A 12,291-nucleotide genomic window follows, 5' to 3' on the forward strand; every position below is an offset into this window, starting at 1 on the left:
AAGTCTGGCTGTCTGCACAGTTGCATAATTTGAGCAGGGATAACCTACTTATAACCGGGAGAGGGAGAAGAATGTCAACAGACAATCCCTTCTACGTCAGGGGACATCTCCTTCCTCGTCACATGCCAGCAAAAGCACCACTGCTTTGTCCCGGGTTGATTTTCTTTAAACTAGTGGATTACAATCACTAAAAGGAGTGAAGCTACATATATCACCAGATGTTCTCCTAGGAATACACTCAGATGTTCTCAAAGCTCACTGAAAAACAAGTTTAGCAGATAGAATGGGTGAGGCCAGTGAAACACTGATGTGAAATACCCCACACAAGTGTGAAGGACCCAGGACTTGCTGCTGGCCACACAAACACCTCACCAGGCACAAGCACCACACATCCATCCACAGGAAGGCCATAAAGATACAAAATCTTCCAGCACGTTGTGGGATACAACCAAACCCAACATCAGGGTGGTTGTTCAGCCTCAAACAGGGAAGCTGTTTTGCTTTAGATCCTCTTGGCAAACAGCTGAGCAGACCCTCGGAGCAGCACAATTCTCCACGGGCACTGCAGAATGAAAGCACCCCTCTGGAAAGTGCCAGAGTTTGATTAACCTCCTGCTGCAACAAACATGGCAAGGGCTCAGTTTCACCCTCTGACTACTCCTTTTAGGTACTGCAGAAGGAATACGTAAGGACAGCCTCTCCCCTCCAAACCTCAGACAGAGAGGCAGGAATTCTCTCACGCTGTAAACAAAACCAGGACAAAACCTTCCAAGCATGATCCTCCCTCAGCATCCATGCACCATCCACCTGGAGAGACTAAAGTGGGGCTGGAAATTCCCTTCCCATGGAAAGAGACTGCTTGGAGTGTCAGCACCAATTAAAGCTTTGGATTAAAACCAGCTGTTTAAAGAGAAGTAGTCCCAAGGGAGAGGCACTTAGAGCATTGTAACTGGTTCCTGGAGTAAACAGTTGCACATCAATGGAGGCATTTACACTGGGAGAGCTGTGTCTGAGCTCCCAGGTTCAGCTCCACCTCCTAAACAGCTGCACTTAAACCCAGGCAAGGTCTCCAGGCTCATCACACCTTGGATCTGCACCACGTGCAGACATCAAGCTGCAGCAGACCTCGAGGGCAGAAGAAAAGCACATTGCACTCCCACTTCCCAGAGAGACTCCTGGGCGCTGCTCTGTGACCTGCTTGCACAGGACTCATTCCCACTCAGCACCACCCTGCAGGGTCCACAGGGCAGTGCCACATGTGACAAATAACCACCACCTCATCTATGGAAACGTCCAGCTCAGAGCCAGGGACCAGCTCAAGAGTGAACTGGGTGACCTCTACCTCAGCAAGAGCTGCCATGAGGATACACCCCAAGAATAAACTGAATAAAAATTTTAAAAAGGGAAAGGAAAAGCTTCCTATCAGGCAGAAGCACAGAAAGAAAGCAGGGGCAAATGTGTGACTAGGAAAACAGAGAAACTCCCCACGGGGGTATGGCAAACCCAGAGTATCAGATGGGGACAGTAGTGATTCTAGAAACATCACAACATGGTTGGGGTTGGAAGGGACCTTAAAGATCACGTCCAACTTCCCCGCCATGGGGAGGGACACCTTCCACTAGCCCAGGGGACACTTTCCACTGTCCCAGGCTGCTCCAAGCCCTGTCCAGCCTGGCCTTGGATACTCCCAGGGATCCAGGGGCAGCCACAGCTGCTCTGGGCACCCTGTGCCAGGGCCTCCCCACCCTCACAGAGAAGAATTCCTTCCCAATATCCCATCTAACCCTGCCCTCTGTCATTTGAAGCCATTCCCCCTTGTCCTGTCACTCCATGGCCTTGTCAAAAGTCACTCTCCTGCTTGCCTGGAAACTCTTCAGGCACTGGAAGGTCCTGGAGTGGACAAATTATTTATATGACCAGAAAAAGAGAAAGTGATGGTATTTTAGACTCCTGGAATGTGCTGATACCTAGGAAGCACACACACTACTTGATTTTACTCTGCTGGACTGCTCAGCAAAGGAAAACCCAAAATCAAAGCAAAAACCAAGGTAGGCTTAACCTGAGTCTCCCACTGCAGGATCAGCAGGGCCCAGGAAGGAAAAGGGGGAAGTTTCAGCCATGGAAGATTCAACAGGAAGCCAAGAAGAGAGCAGAGATTGGAACAGGGCTGACCTCTCTGGCACGTGCAGGAGGTGATGGGAGCAAGCACAGGAACAGCTGGCACTGGGCATCTGTGGGAACATCCAAGATGTGAGAGGGTGGAAACCTCCACACGCAGGAGGAATGCCTGCCTGCAGCAAGGCTGCACCTGCCCTGCAGCAAGGCTGCACCTGCCCTGGGGGTGCAAACACAGCCTGGGCAGGATGCAGGCCCTTGGCAGGAAATCAGTGGGCGAGTGTGGAGGAGGGGACACAGCCCTCAGCAGTGGGCACAGCAGGCTCCACAGCACACAAGATGGGCTGGAGGACTCATCCCTCAGGCTTTGGAGGAGGATGTGTCTCAGTGGGTGGGGAAAACCTCAGCAGCTTTTGCAGCCAGGCAGGAGCCCCCTGAGGTGTGGGATTTAACAGGCTGTGCTTGACCCCATGCAAACAGGTACGGCAGATTTTGGGAGGCACCAGTACCCTGGGTGTGTTAAAGGAGACAACAGGCTTTTGGCAAGCAAGAAACAGATGATACCCTCCCAGAATCTGCTGATTGTGTTTATATAGGAAAATGACTCTGGAGAGATGGAAGGAGAGCAGAAAATCACGAAGCAGTTCCTGGCAGATGAGCACTGTGACACCCTCACAGTGCGTGGACACAGAGCAGCAGACCCTGGCAGATGGACACTGAGGAATGTGCAGAAGGGGCTGTTGTAGGGAATAAACAAACAACAACAAAGGGACAGAAGCTCTGCCTCACGGCTAGTGGGAATCCCTCTATTTCCTCCCATAAGCCGGCACTGGAGGCAGCAGGTATCCCGTTGGGATGCAGGAAACAACACAACTTCCCCCCCCAGCCCTCGGAACTCCCGGTTCGCGCGTGTCCCCGCAGGCTCCGGCAGCCACTGCGGCTCCCCGGGGCCGGGGACACCCCCGAGGGGAGAGCACCGGCACAGGGGACACCCCCGAGCACGAGGACACGAGGCACGGGACACCCCAAACAAGGGAACACGGGGCAGGGGGCATCCCAGAGGGAGGTGACACCCCCAAGCAGCGGCAAAAGGGACAGGGGACACCCCCGGAGAAAGGTGACACCCTCAGACAGCGGCACAGGAGACACCCCCGCCCGGGAACCCTCGGTGAGGCGCGGGGCTGACACGGCCCCGCGGGAGGGGGACACAGCGGCTGTGCACCGCGCAATGGGATCCCCCGGGGGGGTGAGCGCAGCCCCGGGGCCGCGGGGGAAACACGGGGGAAGGGACGGGACGGGAAGGGCCGGGACGGGTCTGAAAGGGAGGGAGAGGGGCCGGAGCCGGATCCCTCCCGCCCCCCGCCCCCGAGGGGCACCAGCGGCCGCCGCGCCACCGACCGGCCCCCTCCCGCTCCAGGCCCGGCCGCGCTCCCCGGTTACCTGCGGGCGGTCGGTGAGGCCGGGCCGCTATCTGGGGGCCATGACGGCGGGGCCGGGAGGCGGCGGGATGAGCGGGATGTTGTCGGGGGGGGGGGGGCGGAGGCCGCCGCCTCCCCCTCGGGCGGCGCGCGGGAAACCCGGGGGAGGGGGGGGGCGGGGGGGGGGGAGAGCGGGGGGGCGCGCGACCCCCCCGCGCGAAGGGGCGTGAGGGGCGCGCGCGCTGCGCGTGCACGCGGGGGAAGGGGGGGGGCGCGGGGGGGAGGGGGGAGCGCGCGCGCCTCCGTCCGAGCTCCCGCGCGCGCCGCCCGGGCACTTTGTTTGTGTCCCACAATGCACCGCGAGCGGCGGCGGGGGCGGGGCCCCGCGCGTGCGCACCGAGCGCCCGGCGGCGGCAGCGGAGCCGGCACCCCGCGGGGAGAGAGAGAGGGAAACGGGAACCGGGGAAACCGGGACATGGGGAACCCCAGCGGGGAGGGAGAGAGGGAAACGGGAAACGGGGAAACCGGGACATGGGGAACCCCAGCGGGGAGGGAGAGAGGGAAACGGGAACCTCAGCGGGGAGAGAGGGAGCACCGGGAAACGGGGAACCCAGCGGGGAGAGAGAGAAGCGGGGAACGGGGAGCGGGGAAACGGGAACCCCAGCGGGGAGAGAGAGCACTGGGAGTGGGGAAATGGGAAACAGGGAAACGGGGACTCCCAGCGCGAGGAACGGGGCCCTGGGGAATCCCGGAGGGAACAAACGGGGTCCCGGTGAATCCCAGCGCGGGGAAACGGGAACGCCCGCGGGGTCCTGCTGCACCCAGCGCGGGAAACCCATCGAGGGGAAACGGGGCCCTGGTGAACGCCAGCGGGGAGAAACGGGGTCCTGCTGCATCAGCCGGGGTCTTGCTGCATCCCAGCGAGGGGAAACGGGGTCCTGGTGCACCCGTGGTGGGGAAACGGGATCCTAGTGAGCCCCAGCGGGGTCCTACTGCACCCGGCGGAGGAAACAGGGTCCTGGTGAACGCCAGCGGGGGAAACGGGGTTCTAGTGAGCCCCAGCGGGGTCCTGCTGAATCCCAGCGGGGCCAGCCGGGGTCCTGCTGCCCCCAGCCGGGCCCTGCTGTGCCCCTCCGGAGGGTAGCGGGGTTCCGGTGTCCCCGAGCACGGGAGAACGGGGCCCCAGTGCCCCCCAAGGGGATAGCGGGGTGTGAGTGCCGCCCGGCAGAGGCTGAGCAGGGCCTGGAGCACCCAGCAGAGATGGGAGGGAGTGCTGGTGTGCCAGGAACCGGGCAGAGAGCGGGGCTCCAGTGACCTGCCTTGTGCCGTCCGGACCGGGGGGCACCGGGGAAGTGAGGGACACCGGGGGAACGAGGGACACCGGGGAAGTGAGGGACACCGGGGGAACGAGGGACACCGGGGAAGTGAGGGACACCGGGGAACGAGGGGCACCGGGAGAACAAAGGGCACAGGGGAGCGACTAGCACCGGGGAACGAGGGACACCGGGGAGCGAGGGGCACCGGGGGAGCGAGGGGCACAGGGGAATGAGTGCCGTGGGTAGAATGAGGGGCACCGGAGAGCGGAGGGCGCTGGGGAACGGGGGACATGGGGCACCGGGGGGGGAATAAGGGGCACCGAGAAAGGAGGGGCACCGGGGGAACGAGGGGCACCGGGGAACGAGGGACATGGGGACAGGCAGCCAGCGGGGACTGGGGTGTGTATGCCCCCGGCTGTGCATCCCACTGTTAAGAGATAGACATTCTACTATTGGCTTTTTGTAAATATTAAAATGGATTCTATATGTGCGGTGTTAAAGTAACTTTGTTATAAAGATACAGTTTTTATTTCGGTTGTTAATTGAGCTTAGACAGTAGTGAAACAGCTGCTTGTGTTAAAATGCCTGCTTGGATGGGATAACACCCAGTGAACATAAGATAAAGATACCTACTACAGATCTGCCAACTATCAACATCTGAAGACAGTATGGACCAAGACCCAAAAACTAGAAGTAATAAAAAAAGAACTAAAACCACAGCCAAGGAATACACATGCTCTAAAAAGACGGACCCAAGGACGAGCCATGCTAAACAGTTCTTAGAATATGTAAACTAGTTTGAGAAAAAAGTTTACTGTGCATAAGGTCTATGAATATTCAACAGGCTGATCTAAAGAAAAAATTATTTAAAGAGTATCCCCGAAAGTGATAGTGTAGTCTTAGCTGAGTGCCAAGGTGCACCCGGCCCTAATAAGCCTTACACAGCCTTGCCTCCTGTTATCTTTTATTAAACTTTTTCACAAGAGAGTAAACGTGTTTTTCACGCCATACCGGAGCACGGGCTGCCCCGGAGCACCGGGAGGATCCAGCCGTGCATCCCCCGGGCACCGGGATGCCCCGGGCACCGGGAGGATCCAGCCGTGCATCCCCCGGGCACCGGGATGCCCCGGGCACCGGGAGGATCCGGCCGTGCATCCCCCGGGCACCGGGATGCCCCGGGCACCGGGATGATCCAGCCGTGCATCCCCCGGGCACCGGGATGCCCCGGGCACCGGGAGGATCCGGCCGTGCATCCCCCGGGCACCGGGACGATCCGGGGTATGGGGATGATCCAGCCTTGCGTCTCCCGGGCACAGGGATGCTCTGCTCCTGCATCCTCCAACTGCGGGATGTCGAGGCATTCTGCTCTCCCCAAACTTGGGGTATCCCAGCTCCCAAAGCCTCCCAAACCACTTGCAGCCAATCAACTTTAATGAGTCTCTAATTAACCCACCCATAATTTAGTCCAAATCTGCACTAATTCAGGTAAACACAGCTTTAAAACAGGATGAACGCAGCCCTTTCCTCTGTGGAGTGTTTTATGGCATGGTTTTCTGTTGGTTTGGGTTTGTTGGTTTTGGTGATGAGCTCTCAGTAAATGGAAGCAGGAAACAGATTGAGGGCCATGGTCCAAAAGCGTTAATCAGCAGTAAAAAATTTAGAACCTGTCCCTGGAAAAGCCACGCTGCTCCATCAGCAAAGAGAAAAGGGTTAGGGTTAGGGTTAGGGTTGTGAAAACTCGGGGATCCTTTTAGATGGTTCCTTACACAACTGGGCAGAGAGTTGGACTCAATTCTCATTTCACTTCCCCCCTCACACTGGTTTTGTGCTCCCAGGGATCTCTCTTGCAATCCTGACACATGCAGCCTCCCCCTGCAATCCACTCCTGTGGAAAGCAGGAGTAAAATTGCACCAAGTTCAGCTCATTACATGTCTGCAGGTGCTGGTTCCACTTTAATGAGACATAACGTTCAAGGAAATCTGCTCCTGGCTACCCATGGTAACTCCTGAATCACAGAGGATTATGGAAAAAACCTCAGGCTGCCATCCCTTAGCTTCAAAAAGCTCTGAAAAGTCTTGATCAGGGGCTTTTTGGTGGTGAAATTGTAGAATGAGTGATTTCAGTCAACTGAGAGCCAGTGCTGGTTCCTGCAGATGCACAATCTGATGTGCCTTTTCTTGCCGACTTCCTAGGTGTGTTGGAACTTTAAAATTGCCTTAAAAGTGCTGATTTGTTACAATTTCATGAATAAAGGGTCAGGTGAGCCCAGCAGAGACTGTCAGTGCTGTGGGTTGTCACACATGCTCATATCCAGCTTGAAGCTTGCTCTGAGCAGGTGATGGGCTTTGCACAGGAGGGAAAATGGGTCTAAACTACACAAATTTGTGTCAGAAAAACAGTAAAATTAAATAAAATTTAAGTAAAATTAAGTAAAATTAAAATTAAGTAAAGGTAAAATTAAGCATGGTCTATGTCCTCACTGTCAGACCCAACAGTCTTTAAACCTGCTCCATGTGACCTGGAAATAAGCCATAAAACTCCAAGCTTTGACTTTCTTTTGAAAGAATTAATTCAGTAATTAACTAGTCATTCCTGTGTGCAGGAAGTTAAGAACAGACAGTGATAGCATTCAGCTGGTATTCAGAGGTTTTTACTCATGAAACCTCTCCTACATGTTACACATAAAGTTGGGTATCTGAGGGTGCTACTGGAAAATAAACCAAATATTTTTTCAGAGACAGTACCAGGTTCCAGAACACCATGTTTATAAAAGACTCTCTCCTTTATGCCACGTTAAAACCTGGTAAAAGTGATGTAGGTAGGGAGAGAACTGTTTCAGTGCTTTTATTGATAGCTTTTATAAAAGCACTATGAAATTTGTTTGCTTTCACTCTCTAGTGCTGTGCATGCAAGATGATCTGACTTGATAGGAAAAGAAAAGAGCCCTGCACACATCATCACTGCAGGGGCACACCAGCCTGCCCCAGACCTCAGCTTCTTCTCCCTTATTAACAACAATTTATCAGCCCTGGATACCTGCAGAGGTTTTCCAGTGATTCCCAGAGCCAGGGAGGAGGAAAACCAGAGGAGGAGCTGTGTTGATTCACACCTGCTCAGGTTTCCTGAGTGACTGGGTTGCCCTTTATTACTCTGCTTTTTCCACAGAGTTGCACTTTCCCACTGAGAGGCTGAGAAATACCAAATCCTGATTCCTGGGATTTGCCCAGTGATGGGATTTGCTCTAACATGCATTTTACAATATTCTGGGATTGATTTGTGGATGTAGATGGAGCCACACCAATATAAACACTGAGTAATTCAGTGATAAAACTTCTCTGTGCAGCTTCTGCTCTCTTCTAGGGACATAGAGGGATCTCAGGAGCTCCTGGGCTGAACCTCCTGGAATTTGTTGGGTATAAAACAGCTTTCAACGAAATTCCTGTCTGCAGCATGAGGGGAGTGACTGGAGGTTGTGCCATGCTCTTAAAGCCTCCTTTGTCCATCTAAACAAAATTTCTCTTTTCAGAAATTCATTCATTCAGAAAACACCCGGGTGTATCTCCCATCCATCCCTGGGATCTGCCCCTTTCTTCAATCCTCGAATCTCTCCCTTCCTTACCTCATTCAAGCACCCAGAAGGTGCCATTTCTGGCTGGAAGCTGCTTCACCCTCGTTTTGCAGCCTGTGGGATGTGTTTTCCTGTGCTTCAGCAGCTCTTGGAGCAGGCACTGCACTCCCAGCAGCCTGCTCCTGCCAGGATTCCTCATTACCAACCACAGCAAGTGACACCTTCCCTGCACAGCCTTGCTCTCACCTCCCTGACCCAGCAGCTCCTGAGGGAAAGCAGCTTTGCTCCCACACTCAGGGACTTGTTGCCTACTCCTGAATTTCCCCCCGGGGTGCAGGAGCTGTTTCCTCTCCACCCTCCTGCCTGGTCTCCAGGGCTCAGTTAATCTGCTGTAACTCCATCCTGCTGACTTCTCTCTTTGGAAACTCCTGATTTTCTCCCAACATGGGGAGGATTTGGGGTCTGTGTCCTCCTTCAGACCTGGAATTGCTTTTCCTTTTCCTCAGTGAGTGTAGTGCTGAGGGTTAAAGCAGCCTAGTTGGCAGGAGAGGAGGTTGAAGCAGGAGTTTAGGAGAGAAACCTTTCTAAAAAGCTCTGAATTGCAACAGCCCCTCAGAAATGCCATTGCCAAGGAACCAGAGAGTTGCTTGGGCACCTGAGGATGGATTTATCAGGTATTTGTGTGGGGAAAGAGATCTAACAGAGCAGGGGGGTTGTAAGACCAAGATGGATGAGCTGAGCAGAGGACAAGGGCAGAAAAGGGATGTTATGGTTCTAGGACAGGGCAGGAAGGATGATTTCATCAGGAGTAAGGATGGGTTTGTGGCTGAAGCAGCAGGTGCTGGTGTGACCTTGCTGGGACACTGTGGTCCCTTCTGTCCAGGGATAATAAATTCAGCCCAGAGCTGAGGAGGGTGTTTTATGAGGTGAGCCTTGCAGAGTTTAGCAAAGCAAGGCTGGAACAGGTCTGACTGCTGTCCACAGACACATGGAGAGGGAGGGATGGACCCAGGAGAGAGGAAAATCATTGAAATAAAGAACAGTTTTAGCACAAGGATAAGGGGGAGCAACGATCCAGCAATGGCTGGGGCTGGAGATCAGGAGAGCCCAGTCCTTGGAGGGAGAAGCTCCTGAGATCAAGGAGCAAAGCACCGTTTCAACACAGAGCTGGCAATGTTCATGCCTGGGGGAGCAGCCTGTGGCATCCTCCATCCTCTGGAAGTGCCTTCCAAGAGGAAATATGCCCATAAAATGTAATTACCCTGATGGAGGAGCAGCATTATGGGCAGCACAGGCAGGGGAGGCTCAGCCAAGGGTTGACCCCAAAGATTTCCCCTGGTAGGACTGCAGAGATCCATCTGTGCCTGCTGTCCCCATTGTCTCTGTGGTACCATCGTGGATACAGTGGAAGAAATGTTCCCCATAGGTTTATTTCTCACCCTACAGTCATTTTCTTATCCCACTATTTTTTTTTAAAGTTAAATTATGATGGTTACACTGATATCTTTAATTGAGGACTTTTTTTCCCTACCTGGGAATATCCCAAATCCTTGTGGCATTGTTTGCAATTATTCAACTCAAACCCAGCAGCAAACCCAGATGGCAACAAAACAAGGAAGCAAAAATGTGGGGGAAAATCCAGGGCAGGCTGTCACCCTAATGAGCTGCTGTCACCCTAATGAGCTGCTGTCACCCTAATGAGCTGCAAGGCAGGGCCTGTCCCTGTGCCAGGGATGTCACCTGGATGAAAGTCACACCTGGCAGGAACAGAGTGGCAGCAGGGGCAGTGCCATCAACGAGGGGACACGTCCTGTGCTGGCTCAGCCCGGGGTGGGGTGAACACAGGCACCTCTGCAGCATCTTCTGGCTGCAGCAGTGCAGGGAAAACCCCAGAATACAGACAGCAATAATGTAATGTGGAATGTTAGAATAATACCATTTTGTGTGTATATATATGTAATAATACAATTTTGTGCATTAAATATTTTGTATATTTATAGTATTTTTTGTATATTTATAGTATATTTATGGTATATTTATAGTATAATAGATTTTGTATATTCATAGTATAATAACATATTATTATTTATAGTATATTTAGAGTATATACTATAGTATAGTATATAGTATATATTTTGTATATTTATATTATATTAGGTATAATTATATATATTATATATGTATATTATAATATATATTTTTATATGTATTATATATATTATATAATGTGTAATATATTGCAATAATGTATAATGTATACATATTGTATATTATAATAGTGGTATAATGTAATGGTTATATTAGTAATAATATTACCTGAATATAATATAATGTAATGTAATATAATAAATATAATATATATAATAAAATAAAATAAAATAAAATAAAATAAAATAAAATAAAATAAAATAAAATAAAATATAATATAATATAATATAATATAATATAATATAATATAATATAATATAATATAATAAAAATAAAGCAGACATCGGGGTGGCTTTCACCCAGGACAGCTGGCAGGTATCCAGGATTGCCCTGCAATGAGCCCAGGCTGATTCCAGCGAGGTGGCTCCAAGTTCCCACTGGCACAAACCAAATGTAGCCCTGCAGTGTTTTAGAGAGCAGCAGATCCCACTGCCTGGGGTATCCCACAGTTAAGTAAGTGGGAGCCAAAATCCCCTCTGGTGAAGTCCTGTTTAGGCTGGCTGGCCAAGTAAGGAGCAGAATTATCTAGATGTATGAACAGATTTGTAATCTGTATGCATGTATAATACTGGGTCTGTATTATATCTATATTGTGTGTATACAACATATATTATGTATATATAATATATACCCATCATGTATATAAATATATATTATTATTAATTATAATTACCTATTACATATTGCAATAGTTATAAAATTTGATTATAGTATATATGTATATATTATGTATATATACATATATACTGTGTGTATATATATAATGTATATATTATATATATGACATATAATGTATAATGTAACATATATGACATATACATATAATATAATAAATATATTATCATGGAGTAATAGGATTCTATGTAGAATATATAGATAGAATACATTAATATATATAATTCTATGTAGATATAGCATGTATATATCTAATAGATGATTTATATATAGATATATAACACAGTTATGTGATACTACAGGTCTAATATGTATATTATGCTTATATAATATATAGGATGTATATATACATCATATACACAATATTTTATATGATTCTATAATGGTTTATATATATGATATATATGATATATGGTTCATATTATATGGCTCTATATTATCATAGTAATATATAGTATATTATCTATATAATATATTATAATATGGTATATTATCTATACTATAGTATGCTATCTATAATATAATATAGATAATATGTATATACTATAATACATATAATATTATAGTATATACATAATATAGTATATTATGTATATACTATAATATATGATATGATATATTATATTATAAAATATTATATCATATCATATTATACTATATTATATTACTATATAATATAATATAATATAAACTATTATCTAGACTAATATAATTATATAATATATACAGAAAGATATACTGTCTATGTATAGAAAAGAGGTAGGTGCTCATAAGGCATCTGCAAAACAGAGTTGCTTCCAAATTTCTGCAGAATACTTCTGGCTCCGTGGGTTTTGTCTACTCTCTCATGTCATATTTGGGTTCAGCATCTTAAAACTGAATGATCCATTTATTATCAGTAAGATATGGAAAAGAGAGGTTTAAAATCTCTCTGGGATGGAGATAACAACAGTCCTGAGAAGAGTGCAAATAAAGACAAATGCAAAGAGA

The 12,291-nt window shown here is 49.4% G+C and overlaps 1 protein-coding gene across 8 annotated transcripts in view; it reads right to left on the minus strand.

The window, feature by feature from the left end:
* Positions 1–3,698, minus strand: part of ZBTB44 (zinc finger and BTB domain containing 44) — a 38,114-nt gene extending 34,416 nt beyond the window's left edge. For all 8 annotated transcript variants that reach the window (XR_009489379.1, XR_009489377.1, XR_009489378.1 and 5 more), the window contains exon 1: positions 3,556–3,698. The gene's annotated coding sequence lies outside the window, so the exon portion shown is untranslated. The remainder of the gene's footprint in view (positions 1–3,555) is intronic.
* Between the last annotated feature and the right edge of the window lie 8,593 nt (positions 3,699–12,291).

The sequence above is a fragment of the Haemorhous mexicanus genome, chromosome 24, assembly GCF_027477595.1.
Source record: "Haemorhous mexicanus isolate bHaeMex1 chromosome 24, bHaeMex1.pri, whole genome shotgun sequence".
Lineage (NCBI taxonomy): Eukaryota > Metazoa > Chordata > Aves > Passeriformes > Fringillidae > Haemorhous > Haemorhous mexicanus.